We start from the raw sequence: 12,733 nt of genomic DNA, 5'->3' as shown, positions 1-12,733 counted from the left end.
TCCTTCACTATTGCAACTCGGGGCTTGAATTTTTTCTTCAGTTCTTTCAGCTTGAGAAACGCCGAGCGTGTTCTTCCCTTTTGGTTTTCCATCTCCATCTCTTTGCACATGTCATTATAATACTTTACTTTGCCTTCTCGAGAGGCCCTTTGAAATCTTCTCTTCATTTCTTTTACTTCATCAATTCTTCCTTTTGCTTTAGCTGCTTGACGCTCAAGAGCAAGTTTCAGAGTCTCCTCTGACATCCATCTTGGTCTTTTCTTTCTTTCCTGTCTTTTCAGTGACCTCTTGCTTTCTTCATGGATGATGTCCTTGATGTCATTCCACAACTCCTCCGGTCTTCAGTCACTAGTGTTCAATGTGTCAAATCTATTCTTGAGATGGTCTGTAAATTCAGGTGGGGTATACTCAAGGTCATATTTTGGCGCTCATGGACTTGCTCTGATTTTCTTCAGTTTCATCATGAACTTGCATATGAGCAATTGATGGTGTCTTCCACAGTCGGCCCCTGGCCTTGTTCTGACTGATGATATTGAGCTTTTCCATCGTCTCTTTCCACAGATGTAGTCAATTTGATTTCTGTGTGTTCCATGTGGTGAGGTCCATGTGTATAGTCGCCGTTTATGTTGGTGAAAGAAGGTATTTGCAATGAAGAAGTCGTCAGTCTTGCAAAATTCTATCATTCGATCTCCAGCATTGTTTCTATCACCAAGGCCATATTTTCCAACTACTGGTCCTTCTTCTTTGTTTCCAACTTTTGCATTCCAATCGCCAGTAATTATCAATGCATCTTGATTGCATGTTTGATCAATTTCAGACTGTAGCAGCTGATAAAAATCTTCTATTTCTTCATCTTTGGCTCTAGTGGTTGGTGCGTAAATTTGAATAATAGTCGTATCAACTGGTCTTCCTTGTAGTCGTATGCATATTATCCTATCACTGACAGCGTCGTACTTCAGGATAGATCTTGAAACGTTCTTTTTGACGATGAATGCAACACTATTCCTCTTCAAGTTGTCATTCCCAGCATAGTAGACTATATGATTGTCTGATTCAAAATGGCCAATACCAGTCCATTTCAGCTCACTAATGTCTAGGATATCGATGTTAATGCATTCCATTTCATTTTTGACAATTTCCAATTTTCCTAGATTCATACTTCGTACATTCCAGGTGCCGATTATTAATGGATGTTTGCAGCTGTTTCTTCTCATTTTGAGTTGTGCCACGTCAGCAAATGAAGGTCCCAAAAGCTTTACTCCATCCACGTCATTAAGGTTGACTCTACTTTGAGGAGGCAGCTCTTCCCCAGTCATCTCTTGAGTGCCTTCCAACCGGGGGGACTCATCTTCCAGCACTATATCAGACAGTGTTTTGCTGCTATTTGTAAGGTTTTCACTGGCTAATGCTTTTCAGAAGTAGACTGCCGGGTCCTTCTTCCTAATCTGTCTTAGTCTGGAAGCTCAGCTGAAACCTGTCCTCCATGGGTGACCCTGCTGCTATCTGAATACCAGTGGCATAGCTTCCAGCATCACAGCGACACACAAGCCCCCACAGTACGACAAACTGACAGACATGTGGGGGTGAATAAAAATAGATAATATTTATTAAACCAGGGGCTAATCACAGAGCTAGGTGCATCGCTTGCATTGCCGTCTTTAATCACGTCAGTAACTTTACGGCATTGTTAATGTTAATATGGCAGAGACTGGCTATTTGGTTATCAAACATTGCCTTTCTTCCTGAACTCCCAGTGTAGTAACATTTTCCAGCATCCACAGACTGAGTTCCAGCCAGTGGAATGTATGTACACATTCCCAGGATCTATCCATGTAACCTCTTGCTTAGTCCTTTAGGCCCTCTTTCCTCAGCTCTTGGCCAGACAGATGGGATCCAGCTGTAGTCTCTGAGGTCCCAGGGTCTGACACAACTGTGAGATGGAAGGAGCCTGGGACTCTGAGTGACTGCGTGGATCCACCTTAAGAATATGAAGGTGGACACCCAGCCTGTTAATCCAGTGTGGCCCAGTGTGGGTAATGACTCTTCTGGATATTAACAGAGAACAGTCATATAGGACAGAAATAGATTACCCAATTTACGAGGAGTAGATTATGACTCATCCAATTGTCATCTGTTTTGTTTTCATTAAAAATGTGCTAAATTATCTAAGTATTTGAACCTTCGGTATAAAATATATATATGGCTACGCTTAGTATTTAGCAGAGCCCTGGTTGGAAGGGGTGAGAGAAAACAGATGAGGTTTGTATTGTCGAATCAGACTCTTGAGAACCACTGACCTTACCCAGAAGCAAGCTTTCCTAACAATCTGAAGGACACAAGTGATCACGAGGCACAGGTGAGGGAGGTGGAGGCCTAGGGCTCCCAGCCCAGCTCCCCAGGCCCTTTCCTGATGCTCTAGAACATGCTCTGGCTGAGATTTAGCACATGACGCCTCCAAGCGATGCATTTTGTGTCAGCTTGGAAAAAAAGGATTAAACATGCGGGAGATTTATCGGGAAAAATGCCTGAAAAGAATAATGGGGAATGTTACGGATTGAATTGTGTCCCCCAAAAAAGATGTGTTGATGTTTAACCCCCAGTACCTGAGAACGTGACCTTGTATGGAACTAGGGTCTGTGCATATGTAAGTAGTTAACACGAGGTCATACCGGCTTTGGGTGGGCCCTAACCCGCTATGTCTGGGGTCCTTTAAAAAGAGAGGAAGAGACACCAGGACTGGCAGACACAGGGAGAGCTCCATGAAGATGGAGACAGAGTGGAGTGATGCTGCCACAAGTCAAAGAACACCTGGAGCCACCAGAAGCCGGAAGAGGCAAGGAAGGATCCCCCACCCCCCACCCACCTCAGAGCCTTCAGAGAAAGCTTGGCCCCTCTGACACCTTGAATTCAGACGCCTGGTTTCCAGGCTGTGAGAGAATACTTTTCTGTTGTTTTAAGGCACCCAGTTGTGGCCATCTGCTATGGCAGCCTGAGGAAACTCATACAGGGAGGAAGAGGGAGAAGGCAGGCGAAAGCCTCAGGCTGGGAAGCAGGACTGACAGCTGTGAAAGAAAGGGAAGGAAGGGCTGGGTACGCAGAGACTCAGGCCGCAGTGCAGTTCTGAGGACGTCCTGACCAGGCCAGTGGACACCTCTGAGGGAAAGGGCCTGCTAGAACATGTGTGGGAAGGCACTCTTTGGGCAGAAATAAAATAGAAGATACACGCAAGCCGCTGGCATATGACGTAGTATATCTCCATACAACGAGCATTGTGATCCCCTTGGGCTCACACCATACACTATTTTTTTTTTTTTAAACAAGACTCTTTCCTTTTTCATTTCACTTTTTATTATTCCTTCTCTTTCTGCAGTAAGAGTGTTCAAAGGTCAGAGCACTGTGTAATGTGTTCACAGAAAATGCATGATATATTATTCAGTGAGGCCTGAGGCCATTCATTGAAGAGTCTAAATCAGAAAGGCCGAGTACTGTTCCACGTGGATCTACATAGGTTAGGATACTTTTGGTTGCATATAACGTAAATACTTTCTCATTCTGACTTAAATAGAGGGAATTTGTTGGTTTATGTAAATGAAAAAGAACAATAGTAGGGTGGCCTTCAGGATTCCCTGGGTGGTGCAAATGGGTAAGAACTTGATTACTAACCAAAAGATTGGTTCAAACCCACCCAGAGGTGTCTTGGAAGAAAGGCCTAGAGATCTGCTTCTAAACGGTCATGGCCGTTGAAAGCTCTATGGAGCAGTTCTATTCTGCATAAATGTGATTGCCATGAGTTGGAATCTGCTTTGGTTCAGGGTAGCCTTCAGGTGAGGTTTGATCAGGGCTCAATTTCTTTCTCTGCTTGGAGTTTTCACTCAGCTTAGCCTTCCTCATGTTGCCTTCATCCTCACAGCTTCTGCAGCTGTACTGAAACAAACTCCCTGAGAATATAGAGCAAGTCAGAGGTGGAGCCTGGATTTGTACTGAAGCCATCAAAACCAGAACCTGAGCTCATAACCAGTATGCTGTATCCAGGCTGGTTATCATATGCGGTATGCTTAAACTGCCACGTCCCTCAACACAAAACAGCAGAAAATTACATGTAGTGTTTTTCTAGTTTACATAGGATCCCCTTTCCTATAAATGTTAATATTAATTGCATGGGTGACTTTGGCCAGTTTTTCATCTTTTCAATACATTTATTTTGGTTACTGAAATGTGGTAGGAGATTAATAACTGAATTATAATGAATGCAACTGAATTAGAAATTTAATCCACAGGGCAGGTTAATTATAAAGCTATTTTAGCAATCTTTCCTGGAGTCTGTAGGAGAGAAACACTTTAGCTTGTGGTTATAGGAAAAAATATATTTGAGACTCATGCATATTTATGTTAAATCACATATTAGAATAAATGTCAGATCAATTTTTCTCTTGTTGGCTTAACATACAATAAAATAAATGGCCCATAAAGAAGAAAGAAAAGGTTTTCTCAAACAAGAAAGGGTTTAAATATGCAAATATTTTGATAGCTAATAGGGCAGTAATAAAACGGGTTTGATATATTTTTCTTGCTATAGGTTTTGCTAGGTTTTTATAAGAACTTTGGTTAGTGCCTGTGTTCAATATTTTGTTCTTTTATGTTCTGGCACCTGTTTATTTGGTGATTCCTACTATATTAGCATTAACATTTAAAAAATAGGTAACAGAGAGTATTGTGATTAAGACTGAACACCAGAAACTTTAAAACCCTTGATGATTAGAAGTTCAAGATAATGGAATTATCATTTTAATGATGTCTGGAGCTTTTTTTTTTGGAGGTAGACATTTAATTCTGTGTTGAAGGCTTTCTGTCTCAGCAGAGGATATCTATTTATTATTCAAGGCTCCCTGTAATAATTACAATAATGCTACCTTCGCAACATATAACCTGCAAATCTTAGTTACTAAACCAAGAGAAGTTTATTTTTTGTAAAGTTTATTTCTCACTGGAATTAAGTGCAGTTCCTTGTCGGGGCTGGGGTGGGGACCCAGGCCCCTTCTGTCTTGTGGCTCTGCCCTCTCCTTTGGCTCAGGGTCCTCAGCCATCTGGACAGCCGATGGGGGAAGAGCACCAGCAGAGGGTGTGAGGTAGGCTTTCATGGCTCAGGCCTGAAAGTGGCACCCTCGATTTCCATTCCTTTGTTCAGACCCCAGTCATGAGGCCGTACCCCACTGCAGTGAGGCCAGGAAATGAGCTAGCTGTGTGCCCAAGAGGAAGGGAAGTGACATTTGTTGTGCACCTAGCAGTCTCTGCTCCTCAACCACTGTACGTTTTGATGGTCTCCTATGTTGTGAATCCACCCTTCTAGCATAGAACCCAAAGGACTTTATTTCCAAAACTCATGGAGACTATGATGTGGACACAGGCCACGTAAGAAAGCAGACAGGCAGAATTCAGAGATGTGGGCTTCATAACAGCATGTTCTAGGGTCTTCCTGGTGGCGGTGGCTTACTAGTAATCTAACAAATAGCTGTCAAATGTCTGTTCTTTCCAGACTCTTGGTTATAAGTTACTAGGTATGATTATAGGGTCACTGTGAGTGGAAATGGACTCGATAGCACACAGCAACAACAGCATGGAGTTCTTGGGTGGTACCAACAGTTAAGCAGCTTGGCCTCTTACTGAAAGGTTGGCAGTTCAAGTCCGCCTAGAGGGTGCCTTGGAAGAAAGGCCTGATGATCTACTTTAGAAAATTCAGCCATTGAAAATCCTATGGAGCACAGTTCCATACTGATACACATATGGTCACGATGAGTTGGAGTCAACTCACCAGCAACTGTTTTATTTTTTTATTGTGGGTGGTAAATGCATGTATACAGATTAATTAAGCTACAAACGGATGATCTAGGGGGAAGATCAAATGTCTCAGTGTTATAAGGAAGTTTTATATTTCATATAAAGAATATGTATATTTTGAAGAAAAACTGGAAAAAATACCAGTACCTTTCTTTGTATTTTTTAAAAAACTTTGAGATGATCGTTAGACTTATATAGGATAGTTCCAAAAATAGTACAGAGTGAAGAGATCAATATTTGTACCCGTTTGAAAGAAAGGTGATCCAACAGAATGCGGAAATTATCCAACAATATCATTAATATCACACACAAGTAAAATTTTGCTGGAGATCATTCAAAAGTGGTTGTAGCAGTACATCGACAGGGAACTGCCAGAAATTCAAGCCGTATTCAGAAGAAGATGTAGAACGAGGGATATCACTGCTGATGTCAGGTGGATCCTGGCTGAAAGCAGACAATATCGGAAAGACGTTCACCCGTGTTTTATTGACTGTGACTGTGTGGATCATAACAAATTATGGATAACGTGGTGAAGAATGGGAATTCCAGAACACATAATTGTGCCCATGAGGAACCTGTATTTAGACCAAGAGGCATTTGTTCAAACAGAACAAGGGGCTACTGCGTGGCTTAAAGTCAAGAAAGGAGTGTGTAAGGGTTGTATCTTTTCACCATATTTATTCACTCTGCACGCTGAGCAAATAATCCGAGAACCTGGACCGTATGAAGAACACAGCATAAGGATTGGAGGAAGACTCACTAACAATTCACAATATGTAGATGACACAATCTTGCTTGCTGAAAGTGAAGAGGACTTGAAGCACTTACTGATGAAGATCAGAGACCACAGCCTTCACTATGGATTACGCCTCAGCATAAAGAAAACAAAAATCCCCACAACTGCACCAGTAAGCAGCATCATGATAAACGGAGAAAATGTTGAAGTTGTCGAGGATTTCATTTTATGAGGCTCCACAATCAATGCCCATGGAAGCACAAGTTAGGAAATCAAACAACACATTTCATTGGGCAAATCTGCTGCAAAAGATCTCTTTAAAGTGTTAAAAAGCAAAGATGTCACTTTAATGACTAAAGTGCCCCTGACTCTAGCCGAGATGTTTTCAATCGCCTCATATGCATGTGAGAGCTGGGCAGTGAATAAGGACGACTGAAGAAGAATTGGTGCCTGTAGTGTTAGTGAGGAACATTGAATATACCGTGACTGCCGGAAGAATGAACAAATCTGCCTTGGAAGAAGTATAGGCAGAATGCTCACTAGAAGCCAGCATGGAGAGACTTCGTCTCACATGCTTTGGACATGTTATCAGGAGGACTAGCGCCTGGAGAAGGACATCATGTTTGGTAGAGTAGAAGGTCAGGGAAAAAGAGGAAGACCCTCAATGAGATGGATTAACACAGTGGCTGTAGCAATGGGTTCAAGCATAGCAACAGTTGCGAGAATGGCACAGGACTAGGCAGTGTTTTGTTCTGTTGTACATAGGGTCGCTATGAATTGGAACCAACTCAGTGGCACCTAACAACAACAGTGTTTGCAGACACCCTACACTGGACTTCCTTATGTTAGTATCTTACATAACCTTAGAGCAGTTATAAAAACTAAGAGATTAATCTTGGTGCATTAATATTAATGAAACAAAGTTGTTTGGATTTCTCCAGTTTTCCCACCAAGGACCTTTTTATGTTTCCGGGTCCAGGCCGCACTATATTAAATTGTAAAGTCTCCTGTAGTATATTATAGTTCCTTAGTCTTTTCTGACCTGGACGCTTTTGAAGATTACTGGTTAGTCATTTTGTAGATGGTCTTTCAAATTGGGGTTGTCTGGTATTTTCACATGGTTTGATTGAAGACAGGCATTTTTGGGAAGGACACCCAGATGTGATAAGCCCTTCTCAATAACACATCGTATCCTGATTCAGCATCCAGAATCCCAGGCCGTGGCCTCTTCTGCTCTATTCTTTGTCGTGGTGGGTTTGTATCGTTCAAGGTTCTTGTAGTGCTGCCTTGGGAAGGAATGAAAGTAATTGCTTGTGTCAGTTTGTGGTGGTTAACAGATAAAAAATTGGATTCATTTAATTCTGAAGTGTTTGTTTGAATGATTTAATTTAATGTAGACAATATCTGGTATAAAATTCAAACATTTGAATACCAGTTAGTTCAATTTAGAGTCATGTTTAGCCCCTTATAATTATTTTTGACTTTTAGCACCTTCTGGCCGGCAAAGAAAAAGACAAAAAAAAAAAAACATGGATTTATGATTGCAATGTGTTTTATTTTTTCCTTTTTTTGTTCTAGTAGGTTTGAGTGAAAGCTAATGATTTCGTGGAATTAGAGAAAGATGGAAAAAGGCAATCAAGAATGTAAAGACCTGTCAGCTAAATTTTTGTTTGAGACTTATTGTTTCCTTTTGCCAGTCAATATTTCAGATTTAAAAATCTAGATCAGAGTGCCCACATAAAACTGCTCCTTGCAGTGCCATGGAGCACAGGCGAAAGGCTGTAACGTATTCATACCTTAAATCTTCCCTTCTGAAGCTCCGTTTATTGCATCAGTGGATTTCTGTGCCAGATATCGATGAGCCATCCCTAGGTCTAAGCTCAGTGACACTCATGATTGATGATCCTGTAGTCAAGAGGTATTATTTGCATATTTTCCCTACAGAATCAACTAAGTGGGGAAACAATAGTGTCTGATATTTAGCTTGGCCAGTTAATAAAATAATCTTTTTACATTGACAGTTCAAATTATTACGGTATCCCTGAATTCTCTTTGCGTTTTATTGTTACTGTTACCATCATGTTAGCTGTCATTCACCTCATGGGAAATGATATAGTCTCTGCAAAGTATAAGATTTTGGGTTTGATTTGTAAGTTAAAGAGTAAATGAATTAATCTTAAAGCATTGCATCCTTTCTTTTAAGATTAAAATTAAAATATTACAGGAAATGTTTATATCATGTGCTTACTTGAACGTACACTTCAGTATTTGCTTTTTTATATAATAAAGGAAAAAGAGGGAGGGAGAAAGAAAAGGAGAGAAACCAAAGTACATGCCGTTGATCTCTTGTTGTTGTTAGGTGCCATTGAGTTGGTTCTGACTCATAGTGACTCTGTGTACGACAGAACAAGACACTGCCAGGCCCTGCCCCATCCTCACAGTCATTGCTATGTATAAGTCCATTGTTGCAGCCACTGTGTCATCCCATCTCATTGAGGGCCTTCCTCTTTTTCTCTGACCATCTACTTTACCAAGCATGATGTCCTTCTCTGGGACTGGTCCCTCTTGATAACATGTCCAAAATATGTAAGATAAAGTCTCTCCATCCTCCTTCTAAGTAGCATTCTGGCTGCACCTCCTCCAAGACAGATTACACCATTAGATATGGTTAATTTACCCTCAGGAATCATAGGCTAGCCATTAGCTTTAATTTTACATTCAACATTTGAATTCCTTAAAGTCACACAATGTTTCACTTCATCTCCTTTACCCTTTTCTTAAAGCTAATAATCTTAATTTTATTTTCTTAAATTCATTTTTTATATTTTATTGAAAAGTCAAAACTTTTCTTACTTTTACAATGATTACTGATAAAGGAATGAAGAGAAATCCTGGATGACTTAGAAGTGGTGATGAAGTCACGTACCAAGAAGACAATTGCCACCATGCTGGAGAAGGTGGTGAAGTCTGTGATGACCCCCCTTACCCCCCAGGATGCAGGGGCACTCCATGCAGTGAGATCTGCCAGGTCAAATGCCTCCTGTCTGTTAGCATCCTCAGCCCTGGGGTTCCTGAAATGTAGACCAGCCGTGTGGACGTTTGGCTGAAATGTGCTGTTTTTACATGAATATTTAAGTGTGTTCCAGAGGCAGCCTTCATCCCTGCTCACTTTTATGGTTTCTAAAAGCAGCAAGAAGTGTTTCAGAAATTTAAACAATACTTTTCAAATTGCAGTGGTGGGCCTCATTCTACCCTGTAGTTGTCTGTGGTGTTTGATTTCAAAACTCCTTTGTAGATGGCGACTTTGGTATTTAACTCGCCCAGGCTAGAAGTTTCTTTCCAAAGATTCCATGGAGTAAAGTAATGCTTCCATTCTTAGAAAACAGTCTAGTGACTTCAGCTTCTGGAGGGGTCTTTCTCCCACAGACTGCTAGTAAAGTTCCCAGTTTCTCTCCACTGAACATCTGTTACTGGAAATGAGTGCTCAGTTCCCAGATTTTTGTTCTATATATAAACTTGCTCTGAAATGTCATTACCTTCAGAGCCATCTGTACGTTTAGGGAGAGGATCCTTCCCTATGCATCTTCCTCTGGTCTCAAAAGAGGCTGGGGCAGCCCCACTGCCTGGATGGATGGGTCAGAAAGGGCGGCTCCACCAGCCCAGGGTATGGCTGTAAGCCTCTCAGCTCCCTGGGTTTGTGGGCTGGGCTGGGGGTGCAGCCTTGGCCACTCTGCCTTGCACATGCGTGTGTGTGCATACACATTCATATGTTTATTCCCGTGTGTGTGTGCGTGCATATGTGTTTGCATTTCTCTGTGTATACGGATGTGTAGGTGTCTGAACACGTGTGTATGCATGTGACAGACAGTGCTCACTGTGAATGCTGGTCACTGTTGACTTTGCTGTGGCCGTTGTTGGACACAGCAGGGCCTCAGGAGCTGCTTCTCTAAATCTGCGACTTCACACTGATGAGGGTTTGTATCCTTCTCTCTGGTTTTTATAGTTTCCTTCATCCTTCTTTCTGCCATTTGCTCCCACTTCCCACAGCTCTTAGTGTTCTCTTGTGTAGTGGGTCCCAAGCTTTCAAATTTAATTCTTGTGTGTGTGTGGCGGGGGAAACTGGGCATGAAAAAGCTTGCTGGACCTCAGTCTCACGCCTGTAACCTTGTGCTGTCCAGTATGATAGCCGCTAGCCATCTGTGGCCATTTTAATTTAAATTAATGAAACGTAAAAGAAATTGACAGTTCATTTCCTTTCGCCACCTTTCCAGTGCTCAGTAGTCACCCATAGCTCTTGGCCACCATACTGGCCAGTGCAGGCATGCAGGCCATGTCAGCTTCTCAGGGAGTTCTGCTGGGCAGAGATGAGCGTCTTGAGTGTGGGCTCCGTGAAGGAGCCTTCTCATTCATTTTTCTCACCTACCACCTAGGAACACTGCAGGGCCGTGGTAGACATTCATTAATCGTGTAGAGTGAACAACCAAGCTGTTTTCAGTTTTGCATACGTAGGAGAAAATTAGCTCTGAGAACTCAAAAGGCTTTTTCTTCTGTCCTAGAGTATATAAGCTTACATTCCCTGGTTCACCAGGTGTGTACTGGTTTCTCAGAGGCTTGAAAAATTTTCCCTCAGTTCCTGCCTGTTTCAGGGATGACTGTGTTTCCCGTGCTATTACTCTGTGTCAGGGACGCTTGCATTGCTGTTCCACCTGTCCTGGCTACGTCTGAGCCATCTTACGTTCTCCTTCTACAGCTGTGTGGTTGCAGCAGTGTCTAGGTTTTTACTTTGGGGGATCCCTGTTCAGACACTTCTCTTGGGTTTTGCTGTGTGGCCAGACTGAGGAGAAACCCTTCAGAATACGTGATCACAGTACCTCCTTCATAGGGTTTTCTTGCCTTTTCTTTCTTCTCTTGAAATTCTTTGAGTGTAATCCTGCTTTATTGTCAGCTGTTCATATCCGTTTAATGTGTTCACATTAGCAAAGCCCACTTGCTTTGTTCCTGGTGTTACTGTGTGTGGTGTTTGTTGTTCAAAGAACTCATGGAAGTACAGGCATTCCCTCCTGTCTACCCTGAGCATCCTTTTTTTTTTCTTTAAAGCCACATCATGGGATGCAGTTGACAGGCAGTTCTAGTAATTCTATTCATTTTATTGGAAAAATCCACCTTTTATGTTGTTAATATTGTGATGGGAGTGGCCAAAACCAAACTCGTTGGCATCAAGTTGACTCCAAGTCGTAATTCACACCCTGCCTGTGACAACATAACACTGTACTACTTTTATTGCTAAGAGGTAGGCTACCTTAGAATATTTTTTACCTAATCCAAACCTAATGATTTTTTTTTGTTCAATGTAATTTTGCAACTTCAGAAATCTCCTTAAACTAATAATGGGCCGAGGATTCCCCAAATGGCTCCTCGACCTTCACAGATCTCTTTGTTCTTTTGAAAATGTGGAGTGAGCATTATCATCAAATGATAAACTTCCACAGAGGGATTCTACCTTTGTCCTTTCCCATCAGAATTTCATTTCTTGAGACTGGAAATATCAAGCCCTGCATAAGAATCTTAGGGTTTAAAAAATATTATCTCCTTATAAATTCTGATTTCAAAACTGGGATTTATTGAGAGAAATTAAAATAATATTGCATTGGAATTTAGATTATGCATTTACTTTATGATTTAAGATTTTTCTTTGAGATGAGATGCAAGTATCCAGTGTAGAAGCAGTTATTTAAAATATTTTTCCTCTGCATGTCAGTTTTTGTACATTGAGATTTCTAAGAATGGAAAAAAGGTAGGATGGGAATAATTATGCAGACGCTGTAGACACACCTCATAGAAGAAGGAGGGGAGAGAGGTATGTATTGTGAGTAAGGTTATCAGATTTAGTGAATGAAAATAGTAGACCCCCAGTTAAATTTGAATTTCAGCTAAACAATGAAAAATATTTAATATAAGTATATCCCAAGCAATATTTGGGATATATTTATATTTAAAAAATTCATTGGTCATCTATTCTGCATCCCACTTTGCTGAGTGGTGTCTGGGGTCTTAAATGCTATCAAGTGGCCACCTAAGATGCATCAATTGGTCTCAGCCTACCTGGAGCAAAGAAGAATGAAGAACACCAAAAACACATGGTAATTATGAGCCCAAGAGACA

The sequence above is a fragment of the Loxodonta africana genome, chromosome 19 (assembly GCF_030014295.1).
Source record: "Loxodonta africana isolate mLoxAfr1 chromosome 19, mLoxAfr1.hap2, whole genome shotgun sequence".
NCBI classification, from domain to species: Eukaryota; Metazoa; Chordata; class Mammalia; order Proboscidea; family Elephantidae; genus Loxodonta; species Loxodonta africana.
The sequence above is the reverse complement of the archived record's forward strand: the minus strand, read 5'-3'. Positions refer to the sequence as shown.